The 21,666-nt window shown below is 39.8% G+C and overlaps 1 protein-coding gene across 26 annotated transcripts in view; it reads right to left on the reverse strand.

Annotated features, from left to right (window-relative positions):
* Window positions 1-21,666, reverse strand: part of CEP112 (centrosomal protein 112) — a 418,997-nt gene that overhangs the window by 98,599 nt on the left and 298,732 nt on the right. The window lies entirely within an intron of this gene.

Consider the following 21,666-nt stretch of genomic DNA (forward strand, 5'->3'; position numbering starts at 1 on the left):
AGCAAATGCGACAAGCCCTACAATCACCCCTGCTTCCGTCGCAGGGCACATTCTGGGCCTGAACACAGGGAAAGGGAATCGAAGCACAGCATGGCAGTATTGTGAGTGGAGGAAACACAGACTGGAGTTTGGGAATCTGAGGAAGCTGGAATTTGTAGGCACCGAGTCCTGGACAGGAGGAAGCCATGTAGAGAAGGAGCTTCAGAATCTACCTGGTTTCCTCTTGAGTCTGTTGCTGATACTTTGGGTACGTAAAGGGTTAAGTTCTGTAAGGCCAAGTAAACAGCGACTGGTGAGCTTTAAGATGAACAACTCCCAAAGCTCACCCAAATCTGGGAGATATTTGAGTTTTAACCGGCCAGAATGAAGAGTCATCACGGAACATACACAAAGGCCACACTTTAGTCATGGGGTTAAACTAGCCTTAGAGTAAAGAAAACCTCAAGTCAGTTCTAACAAAGTTCAAGAACAAGCTTCAGATGGGTCAGACTGGTCACCTGCAAGTACTTAATTGCTTCCTAAACAAAGCCAAATAATTTTTAAAAGAAGTCAAGAAAACCCAGCTTCCAACAATATACATTTTACAGTGTTGATCATCCAATAAAACATAACTGAACACGAGAAGAAGCAGGAATATGTGAGCCGTAAGCAGGAGAAAAATCAGTCAACAGAATTAGACCTAGAAATGATAGAGATGGTGGAATTAGTGGACAAAGATCTTAAACTACCCATTAAAAACAGACCCAAATATTTAAACAAAAAAATTGAACACAGCAAAGAGAGAGATAGAAGTATAAAAAAGAACTAAATAGCCTAGAGCACAGTAATATACTATCTGAAAGGAAAACTTCACTGGTAGGATAAACAACAGATTCGGCGTTATAGAAGAAAAGACCAGCGAATATGAAGAAAAAGCATTTTAAGTATCCAAGTGATTGTCAGAGAGACAAAAGACTGGATTTAATGAATCTCTGAGACTATATCACATCATCTAACATATGTGAAATTGTATACCAGGAGGAGAAGGTTTGGGAAAATATTCGAAGACATAATGGCTGAAGATTTTCCAATATGAAGAAAACTATAAAACCACAAGTTGAAGATCAATGAAAAACAACGAAACATAAACACAAAGGAAATCACATCAGAAACATCATAATCAAAGTGCAAGAACAGAAATAAAGTCTTAAAAGCAGCCAGAAAAAAAGATACATTAAAAAGATTGGAATAAGGATATTTCATCTGAAACTATGCTAGTCAGAAGATAACATAATGAACCTTTAAAGTGCTGAAGGCAAAAAAAATCTGTCAATCTGAAATTGCATAATTAGTGAAAACATCATTCAAAACTGAAGATGCAATACAGATATCTTCAAACAAAAACCTGAGAGAATGTGTTACTAGCAGACATGCACTACATAAAAGGTTAAAGGCAGTTGCTCAGGCAGATGGAAAATGATGCTAAATGGAAACCTGGATCAACTCAAAGGGATAAAGGGCACTGGATATAGAAAATACGTGTGTCAATATAAATTGTTCTTTTTCTCATTTAAAATTTCTTTTTAAGACAATTTACTGTTAAAGCAAAAATAATAAAAGTATATTGTGGAGCTTACGATATAGGTAGAAACAGGTATAGGGAAATGGAAGTATACTGTTATTAAGATACTTACATTTTATGTAAACTGGTATAATAGTATGTGAAGGCAGATGTAACAAAGTACATATAAAAAATGAAGAGGTAGGGCTGCCCTGGTGGCGCAGGGGTTGAGAGTCCGCCTGCCGATGCAGGGGACATGGGTTCGAGCCCCGGTCTGGGAAGATCCCACATGCCGCGGAGCGGCTGGGCCCGTGAGCCATGGCCACTAAGCCTGCGCGTCTGGAGCCTGTGCTCCACAACGGGAGAGGCCACAACAGTGAGAGGCCTACCTACCGGAAAAAAAAAAAAAAAAAGAGGTATATCTAATATGCCAATAGTAGAAATACAAATGGCAAAATAATAGATTGAAACCCAACAACATCAATAATCACATTAACTATTATAAATGGTTTAAAAACTCCATCTAGGGGCTTCCCTGGTGGCGCAGTGGTTGCGAGTCCGTCTGCCGATGCAGGGGACACGGGTTCGTGCCCCGGTCTGGGAAGATCCCACATGCCGCGGAGCGGCTGGGCCCGTGAGCCATGGCCGCTGAGCCTGCGCGTCCGGAGCCTGTGCTCCGCAACGGGAGAGGCCACAACAGTGAGAGGCCCGCGTACCGCAAAACAAAACAAAACAAAACAAAACAAAACAAAAAAAACAAACAAAAAAAAACTCCATCTAAATCACAGAGATTGTTGGACTGGATTTAAAAGAAGGTGTAAAAAAAAAAAAAAAAAGGTGTAACTACATGGTAATTTCAAGATAAACACTTTAAATATTTTAAAATGTTAAAATTAAAAGGATGAAGAAAGATGTACCACACAAACAGCAATTACAAGAAAAGTAGAGTAGCATAGCTAATATCAAAGTAGATCTGAGAACAAAGGAGCTTAGCAGAAAATAAGGAGGATATTTCATAATGATAAAAAATTTAATTCATAAATATAATATAAAAATCCTAATGTGTTTGTACCTAATTTCAAGAGCTTCAAAATACATAAGGCAAAGACTGACAGAACTGAAAGGAGAAATAGGCAAATCTACAAATTACAGTTGAGGGTATTTCAACCCTCTTCTCTCAGGAGTTGATAGAAAAAGTAGATAGAAAATTGGTGAGGATATAAATGATCTGAAAAAGGCTGTCAAACAACTTGACCATTAATTAAGAAAGACCATATTCTAGACCATACAACAAATTTCAATAATTTTATTTAGTTATAATTATATAACTAAATTATAAATCCGTACTAGAAATGTATCTGATGTCCCTAAAATGTTTGGAAAATAAACAATATAATCTAATTTTTATGAGTCAAATGAGAAATCACAAGGGAACTTAGAAAATATTTTGAAATTAATGAAAATGGAAGCATAGTATTTGTGGAATGGTAGTCAGTGCCTAGTGGAAATGTTTAGCTTTGAATTATTTTATTAGCAAAGAAAGAAATTCTCAAATGAATGATAAAAGTTTCCCCTGAAGAAGCTTGAAAAAGAATAGCAAATTAAAGAGAAAGTAAACAGAGGAAAGAAAATACTAAAAATAAGAGTGAAAAACAATGAAACAGAAAAACAAAAGAGAAAATCAATGAAACCAAAAGCTGGTTCTTTGAGAAGACATCAATAAAATCAATAAACCTCTAGACAGACTGATCAGAAACAGAAGAAAGAAGGTATAAATTACCAATATCAGGAATGAGAGAAAGGGGACAACACTATCAGATCCTACAGACATTAACAGAGCAATAAAGAAATACTGTAAACATATCGTCAAGTTTTCTTCTAATTTAGACAAAAATGCATAAATCTCTTAAATGATACAAATCACCAAAAGTAACTCAAGAAGAAATAGAAAATTCAAAGGGTCCTATATCCCTATATGTGTTAAAACACACACACACACACACACACACACATACACACACACACACACACACACAAAACCCTACTTACCTATATTCAGGCCCATCTGGCTTTACTAGTGAACTCTATTAAACACCTAAGGAATAAATAATATCAACTCCACATAAACTCTTCCAGAAAACAGAAGGCATAAATTACACCAGGACAACTGGTTAAAGGAGCAAAATGTTCCTTCACCAAAACATGGATTCTACCTCTCACCACAATCAAAAGACTTACACCATCAGTTCTCCCCAGTCTCCCTCTTCTCAGGTCACCAATATTTTCTCCTACATCGACTTGTTACCATGTGATTATAAATAGGCTAGTTTTTCACACACACACACACACACACACACACACCCCAACAGCCCTCCCCAAAATCCTGGTATATCCCTGTGATGATTTCACAAACATTTACTTGAAACACCTCCTCTGTGTTGGGCACAGGATGCTCACCATGTGACCCAGCAATTCCACTTCTGGGTGTAGGCCCGGAAAACCCAAAACCACTAATTCAAAAAGATACATGCATCTCAGTGTTCACAGTAGCACTATTTACAATAGCCAAGATATGGAAGTAACCGAAGTGTCCATCAACAGATGAATTTGGATAAAAAAGATGTGGTACATATAGACAATGGAATATTACTCAGCCATAAAAAAGAATAAAATAATGCCATCTGCAGCAACATGGATGGACTTGGAGGGCATTATGCTAAGTGAAGTAAGTCAGACAGAGAAAGACAAATACTGTAATGATATCACTCATATGTGGAATATAAAAATACAACAAACTAGTGAATATAACAAAAAAGAAGCAGACTCACAGATATAGAGAACAAACTAGTGGTTACCAGTGGGGAGAGGGAAGGGGAGAGGGGATTAAGAGGTACAAACTATTATGTATAAAATAAGCTATAATGATAAATTGTACAACACTGGGAATATAGTCAATATTTTATAATAACTATAAATGGAGTATAACCTTTAAAAATTGTGAACCACTATATTGTACACCTGTAACTCATAAAATATTGCACATCAACTATACTTCAATTAAAAAATAAAGAAAATGATTTAATGAAGTTGGGGAGGAGACAGATATGTGAGTAAATAAAATACAGCATAAGCATCATGAGAGAGCTATGCACAGGGTGTTATTAGAGAAAAGCTACCTGAGATACTTCACATCAGAGAAGGCTTTTGTAAGGAGACAAATATTAAAGGATGATGATGGCAATGATGATGATGATGGTGGTGTTGATGGTGATGATGGTGGTGATGGTGATGGTGATGATGATGGTGATGGTGATGTTGATGATGGTGATGATGATCATGATGGTGATGATGGTGGTGGTGATGGTGATGATGGTGGTGATGATGATGGTGGTGGTGGTGATGATGATGATGGTGGTGGTGGTGATGATGATGATGGTGGTAGTGATGATGATGGTGATGATGGTGATGGTGATGATGATGGTGATGTTGATGGTGATGGTGATGATGATGATCATGATGATGATGGTGTTGATGGTGATGGTGATGATGATGGTGATGATGCTGGTGATGCTGGTGAGGATGATGATGGTGATGGTGATGATGGTGATGGTGGTGATGGTGATGGTGGTGGTGATGATGGTGATGGTGGTGGTGGTGATGATGATGATGGTGATGATGATGGTGATGATGATAGCAACAACAAGTTAACTAGTATTTATTTTGTTCCTACTCTACTGTTAAATGCCTTACCCAAATTAACAGATCTAACCCTTCAAAACCTCTGTGAAGTAAGCACGATTATTATCCTCATTTATAGAAAGAGAAACTGAGAGATGAAAGGGTAAAAAAAAACTTGCTCAAGGTTACCAGCTGGGAATGAATAGGAATCAACTAACTGAAAAAGAAAGAGAAGAAAATTCCAGGTGATAGTGGTAACAGGTACAAAATGGGTTTCCAACATGGCATATCTGAGGCACCGTGCTTTCTTTTCTTCCTACCCAGCCATATTTCCTGAAAAGATAATCTCTACCCTCTGCCTCCATTTTCATTTAATCATTAATTAAGAAGTATATACTTGCTTAATGTACAAAAACAGACAGATATATATTTCCTGTAATCTATCATCCAAAGTAACAATGTTGACATTTTAATGGTTTTTATGTGCTATATATTTGCATGTACCAGGATATTTCTGAAGTCTTTTTTCCCCCTATAATTTTCTTCCCATAATATCCAGCTCATCCTTTTTAGGGAGTGGTCGATGATAAATCTTAACATAAGATGATTTTTTTGTAAGGTTTTAACCTGAAGACTTTTTTTTGCTTTTTAAAAAATTCCTAATTTCATATTGGAGCACAGTTGATTTACAATGTTGTGTTAGTTTCAGGTGTACAGCAAAGTGATTCAGTTATACATATACATGTATCTATTCTTTTTCAGATTCTTTTCCCATATAGGTTATTACAGAATATTGAGTAGAGTTCCCTGTGCTATATATCTTGTGCTACCGAACAACACAAGATGATTTTCCTTTTTTAAATTGAAATATAGTTGACATACAATGCTTTGTTAGTTTCAGGTGTACCAAAGAATGATCTGACAACTGCATGCACTATGAAATGATCAGCATGATAAATCTAATAACCATCTGTCTCCATACAGACTCCAGTCTCGGCCCGCACAGCATGGCCGAGGGAACTGAGGGGGACAGAGCCAGGCAAGTGAGACACGCGGGAGGCTGCCCCCCCAGCAAACCCGGCCAGCATCAGGGCAGCTCCGTACGCTGGGAACGGGGGCAAAAGCACTGGGATCGGCTTTGCCTCTTTGCATTATACAGGCAACGTTTTCCCATGTAATTAATATTTCAAAATATAATTTTTAAAAGCTTAATACTGGATTATATGAGCTGAGAATCAAAAATGCTCCACAAATGTAGGAAAAGACGTTCTGCAGCCACGTCGCAAGGAGTCATCCGAACCGGTTTTAAACCTGTGATCTCACTTCGGTGAACGCAGTTTTGCAAGCCAACCAGGAGGTGCCAACCCCTCACTCCTGGCAGCCGGCAGCCAGAGGCAGACCCACCCCAACAAGCACGGCTGCGAGGCTCGGCCAGGCAGCACGTCTCACGTAGGGCTCTGGAAGTCCCCACCCCAGCCCAGAGCTCTCCGCCCGAGCCCCCTAGCAGGTCAGCAGTCTGCTGTGCTCGGAGGCTGTGCCTGACCGGCAAAGCTGTCCCTTATGATAATAAGCAATAAATTCAGCTTTCTCTTTTTATTTCAGATACTGAAAGGATACAGCATGACTTATCGAACCATACTCCTCTATTACTGGATATTGAGATTGTTTCTAATACCTTATCATTATAAGTAACCCTTCCACCTAAGGTGTCCCCTTGGCAACATCAAAATCCAACATCTCTGCAATTCTGTACACTTTGGGGGTAGGAGCTGTGCTACCGTCGTTTATCCTCCCCCCCCCCGCCCCCCCCAGCCCGCCCCACACCAAGGCCAAAGTCAAGTGCCTTTTAAAGAGCAGATGCTCAGTAATGGTTTGGGGATTGAAATTCTCCTCCTCATAGAGATTCTTAATCCACAGTCTACGGACAGGCTTTACGAGTCCATGGACACCCCTAACATTTTATGCAAAGTTTTAGGTTTACTGTATTCTTCTGGAAGAGGATCTAAATATTTCAACAGGTTTTCAAAGGAGTACGTGACCCAGAGAAGACTGAACGCCTCTGTCCCTGCGGCCTCACCACGTTTACCATGGAACCATTCTGCCTCTCCATGGGTTTAAACCACTGCTTTTCCTTTAGTTTGTTGGCCTCTGATGTCTCCTCCGCTTTACCCAGTTCAGTTCTTTCTCAGTCTCACGCCGACAATGTTTTCCTGACTTGCCTCGCTGCCTCTGCTTCTAACCTACCCTGAACCCCTGCGGAAGAATCCTGCTTCCAAAGTCTGACCCCTTGGCCCGGTCCTCAAGGCCCTCAGTGATGCGGAGCCCACATCTCTCTCCTGCTTCAACACCCCAAGCACTAACTTCACCCTGTTAGGGTAGCTCCTCAAAGACAGGAATCTTTGTCTGTTCTATTAACTGATATATCCCAAGACCGACACATAATACGACCAATAACTGTTGAAGGAGTGAATCAACATTTTCTAATATGGACTAATGGGGTTTTCCAGACTAGTTTGCTGCTTTGTAGCCTCCATCTCTCTGCAAGCATAGCGTTCTTCTCTAAGCCTACCCATGTACACACACAGACCAATTCAGATGCTGACGTTTTCTTTGCTCACATCCTTTAGAACTGATTCGGTTTCCTTCCTTCTGTACGTACAGGCCTCACTCCTGGTAATCTGCATGGCTGTACTGTAGTCTTTTGAAAATAAGTCTTATCTTTCCCAATGGATTATGAACAGAGTTTGTGGCTCTGGCATTATTGCTGTGCCCTTAGTAGTTTCCTGGAAAATACTGTTTAATGAGTTAATGAAGAAAAGAGTGTATATGGTTTGAAATGGCAAGATTTTTGACAACTTTTGAAGAAAAAGATCGCTTTCTATTTCTTCATCTCCACTCAGCATATGACAGGTAAGGTGGAGGAGAGGCAGAGTGAGAAGTTTCATGAGTATTTTTAAAATGTGGTTTACCATACTTTATTATCTCTTCTAAGAGGAGATAAAAGACATCTTGCAGCAGAATGGAAATTGAGCATAAATGTTTAGGAGAGAAAGCATCCATACTCTTTCTTGTCTTCATAAATGTAACTTATTTTACATGCCACAGACATTTTAAGATAATTCAAATATTACAAGAAAGTTGATTATAAAAATAACTTTTTAAAGGTATAATTTAATATCAATTCAAAGTATTACTTTTCTAACATTGCAGTTATAGTGATAACTTTTTCCAAACATCGTATTAAATGACACAATTTTCCTTAGTTAAAAACATGAAAGCTAAGTGAGAGATAATATGTAATTATGTCTTGCAGGCTATTATGCTTGTTCAAACAGAATATCCATGTTTTTAAGGAACTATCTTTACTTTCACTTCTACAACCTTCAATTTTCAGACTGGCCTAAAAAAATCAATGTAGTTAATTTAAAAATTACATTAAAAATTAATATAATTAATTAAAAATTAATGTAATGTACATTTTCTATTTGTTGTTCATTTAATGAAATACTCATATTGCTTTGCCATTCATTGGACACAGTGTTCATTGAACTGAACGTTGAAAAAGGTTTAATCCATCCACGACGTGATCACACTAATTCTCTCAATCACATGACAATCTCCAAGGTCAACTACTTAATGGAGGATTAGTGGGGAGATGGTCATTTCCAAGACTTCTGATGATCACATTTCTAATTTCAAAGTCTCTTTTTGAAACAACTAATTGGGACAGGAAATGAATGAACATTCGTCAAATCCATTCTATGTGCCAGGTGAGAATACCCACATGAATAAGAGAAAGTCCCTGCTGCTGCATCCTAGAACATCTGAATCTCACTTTGAGTCAAGGTTAAGGTCTCAGTTTGATACAATCATTACAAGAAACGGTACTTAAAGACTCCTTTTTCTTTTCCATCATTATGTACAAATCCTAACTAGAGAAAATGGCGAACTAGTCTAAATTGCAAAACACTCACAAACGTCATATTTAGTGATTCTTCAATTTTAAGTCACTTCTAGAAAATTGATTGAGTCATTTTCTATGGCTGCTTTATCCAGAACAATAATCTAATAAATAGAACCCCAAGTGTTTTGGTTTCTGTCGCTGCCTATTGTTTTGTAAGAATCCATGGAGAAGCTACATCCTCTATTATAGAAGGAAGAAACTGGACACTCTTGGAAAAGGGCTGTGACATCATTATCAATATCACTATTGATTATCTGCTCTGTAACTATTGGTGGATCCATTCTCAGAAAGAATGCCCAGACTCCTGAATTTGGCCCTATTTCTGAATATGCCAAATTAGTATTGGTTACGTCCTCTGTACAGACTTAGTAACTGTGGTCTGCTGTGAACTAAAATAATGTGCATTTAATGACCGCTAAACCTAAAGAATAACATGGGGCAGCTGGTTGTCTGCCCTCGCTGTAACTCACCGGGGCGGATTTTCTCACCACTGCAACATATATCCTTACGTGGCCTTAACACCCATAAATGATCACGTAAGGTTTACATGAACTTCCTTCCCACTACTGAATAAGAAAGCAAACTGTGAAATAAGCTTATGGAAATAGTTAAAGAATTAAGATCTAATCATGTTTCAAAAGCTCACCCTTAGAGAAGCTCTCTGAAGCAGAGGCCACAGAAACTGAAACTCATGTATTACTTGGGCGGAAATACAAACTTTAGGAGAACGAAGGAGAAAAAAAACACTTTACTTTGCTCTAGGGAAGAAGCAACTATTCTCTGATGTGCAAAGAAGAATTTATCATCAAAGACCAAATGTAAATGGGGCCAATTAACTTTTTTAAGGTTTTCTACCTCCTATAATATTTTTATGTCTTTGCTACTCTTATGCTTCATACCAAAATCTAATGTTGCACGACTTGACAAATGTTAAAGGAAAATGACTACTGTATTTAACAAATTTCAACATACATAACACATATTTTAAATATGCTTAATATATTTATATATGAGTGGCACATTTGTTGGTACGGTATTTTTAGGAAGCAGATAGAAGATGTATTTCTTTTTTTTTTTAGAAGATGTATTTCAAATACGTGACTTCAGACATCAGAAAACGTGGGCACCGTCCAATGATCAAATGATGTTAATTGAATTATTGGTCAAGTAATAAATTACTTCAAATAAGCTTTGAATCTAGGAGTTAGATGTCCTGATTTGGCACTCATAAATCCCATTAATATTTTACTTACTTTGGAAATTTTTCTGCATTTTTGGCTCACTTGTATACAAAGAAATGTAATGAATATTAATTGGGAAGTTTATAAAATAATGTATTTATAGGAAGTAGCTATGTTAGGTTTGTTGGCAGTTCGATATAAAGCAATAATCTCAATACTTAACGAGAGCTTTAGGTCCTTTCCTGGATGATCTGGACGTTCGAGAGGTGCTGAAAGGACATTCTTGAGATCTAGCCGTTAGACCTTCCTTATTAAAAAAGGCCTAGAGCATACGTAGTTTCCTAGGGTCATCTGTACCGAGAGAACTCCCATACCACTTCATTGAAAACTAACATCCGAAACATCTGACAACGAGTATGCTGCCCCGTCCCCCATTCAGTCTGCACACAGAAGGTCTTCAGTGAGTTTTGTTGCTGTGCAGGTGAATTTCCCATCACCCAGACCCTCAGAGCTGCTCCAACCATGCTTTTCATCAACCCAAGATGCTTTGATTGACTAGTCCAACAACCGTTACCAAATGGAGCATGGTGGTTACGAGCACGAGCTTTGAAGTTAAACCAACCTCGGCAGTGTGACCACAGGCAAATTAGCTAACTTTCTTGGGAATTACTTTATAATGTGCAGATAAGGTGGACAGTAAAGATTAAACTGGACTGAGGTTTAGCCATGTAGGAATGGGGCGGGGCGCTCAAGATGGCAAGGGATCAGAGAGCGCTGAGTAAGCACTGGCAGGAGGATAAGGCCCCGTTCTTTATGCGGGAGGGAGCAGGAAAAACAAAAGGCGAGGCAAGAGCGATCAAAAGCAGAGCTTGGTAGACGCAGATCATGAAGGTGAACTAGCTGAGTGAGGTTCCGGTCTAAGGCACGGGTGCATTGTTTGATGGATAAAGTGGAAGCAAGACAGAACTTACTTTACTAAAGCTGAGCTTATGAAACTGTAAGGCCAGGTATTAGAGAAGTCAGCTATCAAAACCAGTCTTTTATAGCCAATTCTCGTTACTCTTTCTTTCTCGTTCTCCCACTTGAAGTCCATAAAAATAACAATTTGCTTCACTGAAGAAGCAACCTCCTTCCTGACGTGTCCCCAAGACTGGGGTGCTCGGCTGCTTTTGCCACTGCTAGTAATATTTATTTGTCGATGTTTATAACTGACACATACAGGACATATGTATGCTTATGAAACACGATAAAGAACCCTCTTAAAACGACCATACAGCTTAATATCCAGCATTGCAAGTGCCGGCGCTTCCTTCCCCACGGCATCCCCTGACTCTCCTGAGGATTAGCGCTCTCTTGAATTTTATTTATTGCCTGGCTTAAAAAATAGTACACGTGTAAGTGCCTCTAACGTATTATTTGGTTTTACGATTTTCAGCTTTATAAATCCATGTGAATTGTGCTCCATGTAATTTCCTGAACTGTGCGGTTTCTCACACAGCACTGTTTCTAAGACTTATTCACGATGTTTCATTTGAAGCTGTATTTCGTCCATTTTCGCGGCTTTAGTATATCCCACTGTGTGAACATTCCAAAGTCACGCACTCATCTGTTAACGGGCATTGGAACTTCGCAAGTTTCTTCCTCCACGAGCTAGGCTGCTACGGACATTCCAGTACACGTCTTCTGGTGTGTATTTGTGAATTTCTACGGTGTATGCTAGTGAGTTGAACTGATGGTTGATAAATCGAATGTTCAACTTTACAGGATAAGGCCACCAACATTTTGTATTCTCACCGCAGTATATGCATCCTTTCTGTTCCACACTTTCCACCACACTTTGCATTGTCAATTTCCTATTTTTCACAACAGCTTTAATAAGGTATAATTCGCATTTCATAAAGTTCACACTTTAATCTGCACAAGTCACTGTTTTCTAGTATATTCACAGAGCTATATATCTATCACCGCTACCAAATTCCAGGACACTTTTTTTTTTTTTTTTTTTTTTTTTGGGTACGCGGGCCTCTCACTGTTGTGGCCTCTCCCGTTGCGGAGCACAGGCTCCGGACGCGCAGGCTCAGCGGCCATGGCTCACGGGCCCAGCCGCTCCGCGGCATGTGGGATCTTCCCGGACCGGGGCACGAACCCGTGTCCCCTGCATCAGGCAGGCGGACTCTCAACCACTGCGCCTCCAGGGAAGCCCCAGGACACTTTTATCACGTCAAAAAGAAACCCCACACCCACTCGTGGTCACATCCCATTTTCTCCTCCCCCAAAGCCACTGGCAACCACTCATTTTCTTGCTGTCTCTGTGGATTTTCCTCTTCTGGACATTTCACATGAACAGAGTCATACAGCGGAGGCCTTTTGTGTCTGACTTCTTTCCCTTAGCACGTTTCCAAGGCCCACCTATGTTGCGGCATGCATCAGTACTTCATTCCTTTCCACTGTCAAATAATATTCCCTTGTGTGGATATACCACACTTGCTTATCTATTTGTCGGCTGATGAACATCTGAGTTGCTTCTATTTTTTGGCTCTTATAAAATGACACTGCTGTAAACATTCTTGTAAAAGTTTTGTTTGGGAAATATGTTTTCAGTTTTCATGGATAAATACCTAGGAGTGGGATTGCTAGGTCATGTGGTAACTCTATATTAACCTTTCTGAGGAATTGCTAAACGATTTTCCAAAGTGGCTGCACCATTTTTCACTCTCACCAGCAAAGTATGAGGGTTCTAATTTCTTCACATCTTTGTTAAAATGTGTTATTTTCCACCTTTTTGATGACAGTCATCCTAGTGGTATGATGTGGTATATCACTGCATTTTTTGATTTTCATTTCCTTAACGACTAATGATACTGAGCATCTTTCCGTGGGCTTGTTGGCCATCTGTATATCTTCTTTGGAGAAATGTGTATTCAAATCTTTTGCCCATTTAAAAAACTGGGTTATTTATTTTTTTTATTGCTGAGTTCTAGAGGTATTTATATAGAATGGATACTAGACTCTTATCCAGATATGTGATTTACAATTACTTCCTTCTATTCTATGAGCTGTTTTCATACTTTTTTGATAGTGCCCTTTAGAGCACAAAAGTTTTATATCTTGGTAAAGTCCAATTTATCTTCTTCTTTGTCATTCGTCCTTTTGTTGTCATATCTAAAAATCCTTTGCCTGATCCAATGTCATGAAGATTTCCTCACATATTTTCTTCTGAGTTGTATAGCATTTTCCTCTTTTATTGTTTCCTTCTAAGAATGTTACAGTTTTAGCTCTTATATTTAGGTCTATGATTCATTTTGAGTTAATTTTTTGTGTATGTTGTGAGGCAGGGGTGCAACTTCATTCTTTTGCATGTGGATATCCAGTTGTACCCGGTCTATTTGTTGAATTTCCATATGAACTTTAGGATCAGCTTGTCAATTTATACAAGAAAAGCAGCTGGGATTTTGACAGGGATCGTGCTGAACCTGAGCACAAATCAGTTTGGGTACTACCGCCATCTTAACAAAATTAAGTCTACCAATCCACGAATGTGGACGGCTTTCCATTCATTACATACTCATTAAAATTTTCAGTGATGTTTTCTAGTTTTTAATGTACAATTTTCCACTTCTTTGGTTCAACTTTATTCCTCAGTAATTCATTCCTGCTACTTTAAATGGATTTTTCTTAACTTCATTACCAGATTGTTCATTGCTAGTTTATGAAAATACAATTGACTTTTGTATATTGATTTGTATTCTGCAACCTTGAACTCATTTATTTTTCAAGTAGCTTTTTCTTTGCTTTGATGTGGACGCCTTAGAATCTCTCTGCGTGTAAGATCTTGTCATCTGCAAATAGGAACAGTTTTACTTTTTCCTTTCCAATCTGGATGCCCTTTATTTCTTCTCTTGTTAATCTATTATGTATAAAACGATATCTCGTTAGGGTCTTTGTTTTCATTTTCTTGATTATTGATGATATGAGCAGGTCTTCATGTCTTTACTGGCTACTTATATTCTCACTTCTGTGAAACACAGTCACATCTTTAGCCCGTTCTTTTATGGGTCATTTCTGACATAATATCAGATTTGCTTCTCTATTTCTAATTCTTATCCAGTTTATTTCTTTTTCTTGTGTTGTGATTAATGGCATCTCTGTTACAATGTTGAACAGCAGAAGTGGTAGTGGATATCCTTCTCTTTTCCTGGTTTTAAAAGGAATCCTTCTAATATTTCACCATAACAGTGATGTTTGCTCTAAGTTTGTTTTTGTTTTTTTTCGGTACACAGGCCTCTCACTGTTGTGGCCTCTCCCGTTGCGGAGCACAGGCTCTGGACGCGCAGGCTCAGCGGCCATGGCTCACGGGCCCAGCCGCTCCGCAGCATGTGGGATCTTCCCAGACCGGGGCACGAACCCGCGTCCCCTGCATCGGCAGGCGGACTCTCAACCACTGCGCCACCAGGGAAGCCCTGCTCTAAGTTTTGACGTGCTATTCTTTATCAGGTTAATGACGTTCCCTCCTATTCCTAGCTCATTAAGAGTATTTATCACAGATGGGGGTGGGATCTCAGCAAATGCTCTTCCTTCATCTGAGACGATCACATGGACTCTCTCCTTCCATCTGGCAGATGCAGTGCATTATATGCATGGGCCTGTAACCTGAATTCACCCTTGAATTCCTGCATTATATCCAAATGACCGTCACAACCATTCTTATATGCTGCTAGATTCTAACTTTTTGTTAGAAATTTTACACTTAAGATGAAACGTGTAATTGTATTTTTACTGTTTTTGGCTGGTTTTCATATCAAGATTATATTGGCCTTGAATGGACTGGGGAATATTTCCTCTTTCTCTTTCCTCTGAAGGGCTTTGTATATTACTGGAATTATCTGTTCCTTGAAAGTCTGGTAAGAACTTGAGTGTAGAATTATTTGGGCCTGTTGTTTTCTTTGACGAAACACTTAAAACTAAATGCTCTATTTAACAGCTTATGGAACTATTAAGAGTTTTCTATTTCTTCTTCATTCAATCACATTTTCTAGAAATTTCTCCATTTTGTCCAGATTTTCAATTTTTTTGGCATAAAGTTACTCACTATACTCTTATCTTTTCTATCCTTCCTGGTCACGAGTCCTTGTTCTCATTTCCTCTCTTGTGTATTTGTGCATTCTCCCTATTTTTCTGATTAGTCCTCCAGAAAGTCTGTATTTTACTAGTCTTTCAAAGGATCAAGTTTTGATTTTACTGTATGACTTACTCACTTTTTATTAAAACTTCCTACTTGCCTCGGCATCCATGACATTATTTCCTTTTGATTCTCCAGGCACCCCTCTGATAACTGCTTATTGGTCTCAGCTGATTTTAAATAAGAATTGCCCCATGCCACCTGCTCTTCCCTGTCTGAACTGCACTCTTCTCTAAAATTTTAGAATCCACGCTCACAGCGTTAAGTCACCATTCTGTTGGTGTGAATTCCTACTCTTTCTAACTTCGACCTCCCTTTGCACCCACACCCAGACTCCTGTCCAGCCGCAGGTTAGAGGCACTGCTCTCTGAGACCTCGCACAGGCACTCCACTAACGTCCCAGCTGAACTCAATCATCTTCCCCAGATCTGTCCTTCCTCACCTCATTAACAGCACCATCCTTTAGTCACCCAAACCGGAAACAGAAGAATTTCCCAGGATCCTTTCCTCTCACCCTTGATTGTCTTGCCCATTTTCACTTGTAGGTCTTCACCTTTTCTCCCCTGAATTTTACAACAGCCTTCTCACTATTCTCTCAGTTCTTTCCATCCACTTTTTTCCTGTCTGATATAGATCCACCTACTGGTGTTCTATGTAAACTGTGCATGTGATCCCATCGCCCAGCCTCCTCTCTGCAGCCTTAACCTCTCCAGTGCCCCACTCCTTCCGTTCCTTGCACAGAAGCTGTAGTAAACACGTGAGCTTAGGTCATTCTCCGAAGGCTCTACTTGCTTTTGGCTTTTCACAGTGATGGTCTAAAATAGTGGCTCCAACCTGGGAGCCTTGGACTTAGAAGCATCACAACATTATCAGGGGACACGAGAAAAAGCCCGTTAGAAGCGCTCGGGGCCTGAAGACAGAATCTCCGTGATCTTCTGTGGAAGGGTTTTCCCCGCCGCCCCAACCCCCATTACAGAGGCTGAGCTCTTCAGACTGTTCCGTTTCCTCCAATAGGCCTTTGCAGCATCACTGCCAAGCCTTCCCTCTTAGTCTAACACCCCCCGTGGGAACACACCTGACGCACTCACTCACCAACTGGCCTTTGACTTCCCTTCAGACCAAAATCAGCACTGCAGGCCATCATATCTATACCCCAGCTACACGTTATTCTGATCCCATTTGGAATGGGGAAGTCTTAATCCTCATATCAGTTTTGGGGGGTGATTTGTTTATAGCTAATGTCAGATTGATTTATTATAGTATTAGTGTAAGTCTGATTTCACTAGAGAAAAAGGAATCAATAAAAGTATGGCAAGAGGAAACAAAATAAAACAAGGAAACAAAATCTTGAGAAATAATCTGTAAAGCTTAAATGTCTGTTAATGGTCTATAGCATTGAAAAGTATTCCCCAAACAGGATTACAATGAAGGAGGAAATCAGGAGAAAAGGTATCAGTGTGAAAGAAGAAAAATGTTGTTTGAGGCTCTAAACTTACTAAATCAGAATCACCAGGATCTCATAATCCAGGAATTTGTATTAAAAGCTCTCCTGTTACTTCTGATGATCAGCCCATTTGCAGAACCACTGTTCTAGTTAATTGAGGATATGACTGAGGGCACTTCCTTAAATAAAAGCATTAGGATAGGGACTTCCCTGGTGGTCCAGTGGTTAAGACTCTGAGCTCCCAATACAGGGGGCCTGGGTTCAATCTCTGGTTGGGGAACTAGATCCCGCATGCTGCAACTAAAAATCCCGCATGCTGCAACAAAGAGCCTGCATGCCACAACTAAAGATCCCACATGCTGCAACTAAGACCCGGCACAGCCAAATAAGTATATGTTTTTAAAAAGCATTAGGACAATAATTTATATAAAGCACATAATTTCAGCTTACCATTCTGCTATCTCATTTCTACTGTGATTTATTTTTTTCGTAAAAAGAGCCCAATAAGTTGAGATTGGTTGTTTTAAATGAATGAATATCATCAACTTTGATAACCCTGAAAGGGTTTCTATGGTAACACAGAACAAAGATAATAACCACCAAGACCTAAATAATCAAGGTTGCTTAGTGATCTTAGGCTGGCTTACTTCTACTGGTTTTAAATGCAGTGAAAAGCAAACAGTTCCAAGGAGCCAGACACTATTACTACCAGAGTACGAGACTAATTGTGTGCCCCCCACAAACCCCAAGCAAAAATAGACTGGAATATACTGTTTACTCATGAAAGCAATTAAAACACATAAATACAATTTTCACCAAGTCCGCCATTCTCAGCATGTAGTTGTTTATCTAATTCAAATCATGCAGCTAGGTGTTAGAATGAATGTCTCTGAGCTAAATACAAATATGGAAAGTCATTTTGGGGTTTGATCCTCATTCATTTTCAGCCAAATATCCAAATTCATTTCGAATTCGCACAAGAACTGCAGCAGCCTCACCTAAATCAGTTTTCTACGAGTTAAACATCCCTCCTGTACTCAGATGTGATTGTGGAACTACTTTGATCTTTATTCCCAAATTTACTGCTCTGTGTAATCCATGACAAAATATAATGTGATTTACTATATCTCTATATGACAGCCCAGCAGCTGACAGAACCTAATAATTTAGCATAAGAAAAAAACCTTCTGGCACCAAAATATACCGATCATAATGGGGACTCTTTAGTCTAGTTTACAATGGAGCCTATACAGGCCGATCCCAAGAACTTTAAAACAATTCTTTTTTTCTCATGCATTTAACGAAGGAGATTTTTATTCCTTAAACGTGCTTTGTAGCTGCAAGCAAAAAATTCTGGAACATTTTGCTTTTGTTCTCATGAAAACAATGCAGGACTAGTCGCATACTAATGCTCTTTTCTCAAAGAAAAGGACTAAATTTCTCCATTTAGTTTGAAATAAGTGAATAAACACAAACATGGGAATCTTAGGAGACTCTAAAAAAAAAAGGAAATTTATATTTGGTTATGATATAGAAAAAGGACAGGTTAGATAGTCAGGCACTACTTATAATGAAATCAAGACCTGTCTTTGGAATTGCTAGAACTGAAGTTTCCCTGAAATTCCCTCTCTCTGAACATGCGTCTGCATTCAGGGCAGGAAATGCAGACCAGACGGTGCTAAGGTCTCCTGTGAGACCACTTCTCAGGGGGTCATGGTGGCTCTGGTGCTGCGGGTGGCGATGGGCCTGAGGGTCTCATGCTCCTGCCCCCAGCTCCCTCGTCCAGCACCCCTGCAGAAGACGAGGCCTCGGCCAAGTGGTCTGGCTGGGCTTCCGGAGTTCCACGTAGCCTCTGGAACCTCACTGGTTTCCTAGTGCTGAGATTCTCAACAGAATCCCCCCAGACCCCTGCCCCTTGGATCTTTAGGTATCTGTCAGCCTATGATCCAGTCAGTGAGGAGTCACCTCCTATCGCCTCTCCAGGATATTTGGTTATAAAAGACAAATTATATATTCATCACTTCAATTCAAATATTTGACACAATGTTTTCTTACAGGTATTTGAATGAAAGATTCTCACCTAGATGAGTATATTGCTGGGACTTCCAAGACGCCATCCATGCGCTGCATCTGTCTTCCTGAATCCACCACGGGCCACAATCTGATCCCCTGCTTTGCAGGTCCACACACACACTCAGGGTTGCCAGTGCCCCTGGGTGGGTTATTTGACTCGTACAGACTGAAGCCATAGCAGACCCAGGTTCTAGAGGGTGTTTTCTGTTATCCTGTCTTCTATCCTTTCTTAAATCTCCTTTAGATTTGCACATAACCTTGCTCACATTCTAAACCAGCTTCTTGACATTCTTCATACCTATCACGTGTCAGAAACACTCATCTCTAGTACTGTAATCTCAGAACAGAACTTGGAAAAATTCGAAGAATTTTTACTGTTTCTTGTTCGGAAAGGTTATAGTTAATTGCTTCAGAATGCAAAGCTACTAAAATCCTTGAAGTGCTTTTCTGATGAACTGTATGACTGCTTTTCAATCCATCCCAAATAAAAGAACAAATAAAACTCTATATGCAAATGTACCACAAGCCAGGCTTTGTCCCGCAGTGCTCTGGTGGACTCCCAATCTTTTAAAATGGTCACAAGCCTTCTGAATATTTAAATACAAAAAAAAAAAAGACATGAACTAAATAATTTACTAGGCAAAGAGGCAGAAACTAAAATTTAAAATTGTCTTGACTGGTCAAAGGTATAATACAAATGTTTCAACCCAAAATACACTCAAAAGCTGTTCCCCTCCATTCGGCTTCCGAAGTTCAAATATAAAAATGGAGTATTTAATTCTCCAGTGTTGTTTCCCTTCTATTTTGAGGTGAAATAATGAGAAAATGTTTTCTATGCACAGTCTCCTAAAGTGTTCTCTTTTTCCCCACATTTGAAATAAAATCTGTGGCTGCCAACAGAAGATCCTTAGGAACATCTACCGATAAGAAACCCTACATCCTTCACAGCTTGGACGAAAAGCTCCTGATGCTTCCCATACGCTCACCTCTCCGCTTCACCCCGACATATGCATTACTGGTTAGATCTACTCTCTTGTTGTGTCTCCTACTCGACTCTGACTTCAGGGACAGAAATTCAGGGTTTTCGCCAAATCAAGGAGCCTCGAGCCAAGGAATCTTGACGCGACTCTGGATGCAGTGGGTGCATTAGAGCTTGTGAGCCGGGACGAGGTGAGCCATCACAGGAAGACGCATCCCCCAGGACTAAGGAGAAGGAACCAGAAGAGCAGAGCTTGGGAGCCGGGACGAGGTGAGCCGTTACCGGAAGACGCATCCCCCAGGACTAAGGAGAAGGAACCAGAGGAGCAGAGCTTGTGAGCCGGGACGAGGTGAGCCGTCACAGGAAGACGCATCCCCCAGGACTAAGGAGAAGGACCCAGAAGAGCAGAGCTTGTGAGCCGGGACGAGGTGAGCCGTCACAGGAAGACGCATCCCCCAGGACTAAGGAGAAGGACCCAGAAGAGCAGAGCAGAAAACGGGGGCGACAGTCGGAGAATTGCTGCTTTTGTTTCAAGTCCTAACACAGCTACAGTAGTTGAGGAGACAAGTGAAGTGAAACGGGGTTAGCCCAGCCTTGTGCCTCTTTCTGAAGGAGAAAGTTACATTAGGGGAAATCAGAAAGTTAAACCAAAGGAAACAACAGCATTTTGAACTCTTTACGTGTCATCTACCTTTCTACCATCTATCTTACAGAAACACGTGGGCACCCAAATGCTGACACGCTCACAAATGGATTTTCCTATAGTAATTCTTCATTTCAAGATGAAGAATTTTGGTATATTTTTCAGAGTGCAACTGGGATAAATGGAAGATGTACTGAGAGATCTAACTATGGGTGAATCATAAATAATCCCTTAGAAACTGAGGATAAGAGCCTTGTCTTCGTGTGAATGTGAAGTCACGTCTCACAGCTGCTCCCACCTCTTGATACACTCTTCCCAGTATTACTGATGGCCTTCTCTTCCATAACCCATTTTCTTTCTTTAAATTGAGATATAATTTATTTACCATCTTATTCACCCTTTCAAGTATACCGTTCAGCAATTTTTAGTATATTCACAAAGCTGTGTAATTATCGTATTTGTCTAATTCCAGGGTATTTTCATCACCTGAAGGACACCCGGTACCATTAGCTGTCGTTCTCCATCCCTGCCTTCCCTCAGGCCCAGGAAACCCCAAATCTACTCTCAGTCTCAATGAATTTGTCTATTCTGAATGTTTCATATACATGGAATAATATGTGGTTTTTTGTGTCTGGCTCTTTTCACTTGCACGATATTTTCAAGGTTTATCCCTGCTGTAGCATGTATCAGTAATTCATTACTTTTTATGACTGAATAACACCCCACTGGATGGATATACCACATTTTGTCTACTTATCATCATTAGATGGGAATTGGGTTGTTTCTACTTTTCGAATACTGTAAATAATGCTGCTATGAACGTTTGTGCACAAGTTTTTGCATGAACATGTTTTGAATTCTCTTGGGAAACACTCGGGAGTGGAACTGAGGGCTCTATAGTAATTGGGAAACACTCGGGAGTGGAACTGAGGGCTCTATAGTAATTGGGAAACACTCGGGAGTGGAACTGAGGGCTCTATAGTAA

Source organism: Stenella coeruleoalba (genome assembly GCF_951394435.1).
Source record: "Stenella coeruleoalba genome assembly, chromosome: 19".
In the NCBI taxonomy this organism is placed as follows: Eukaryota; Metazoa; Chordata; class Mammalia; order Artiodactyla; family Delphinidae; genus Stenella; species Stenella coeruleoalba.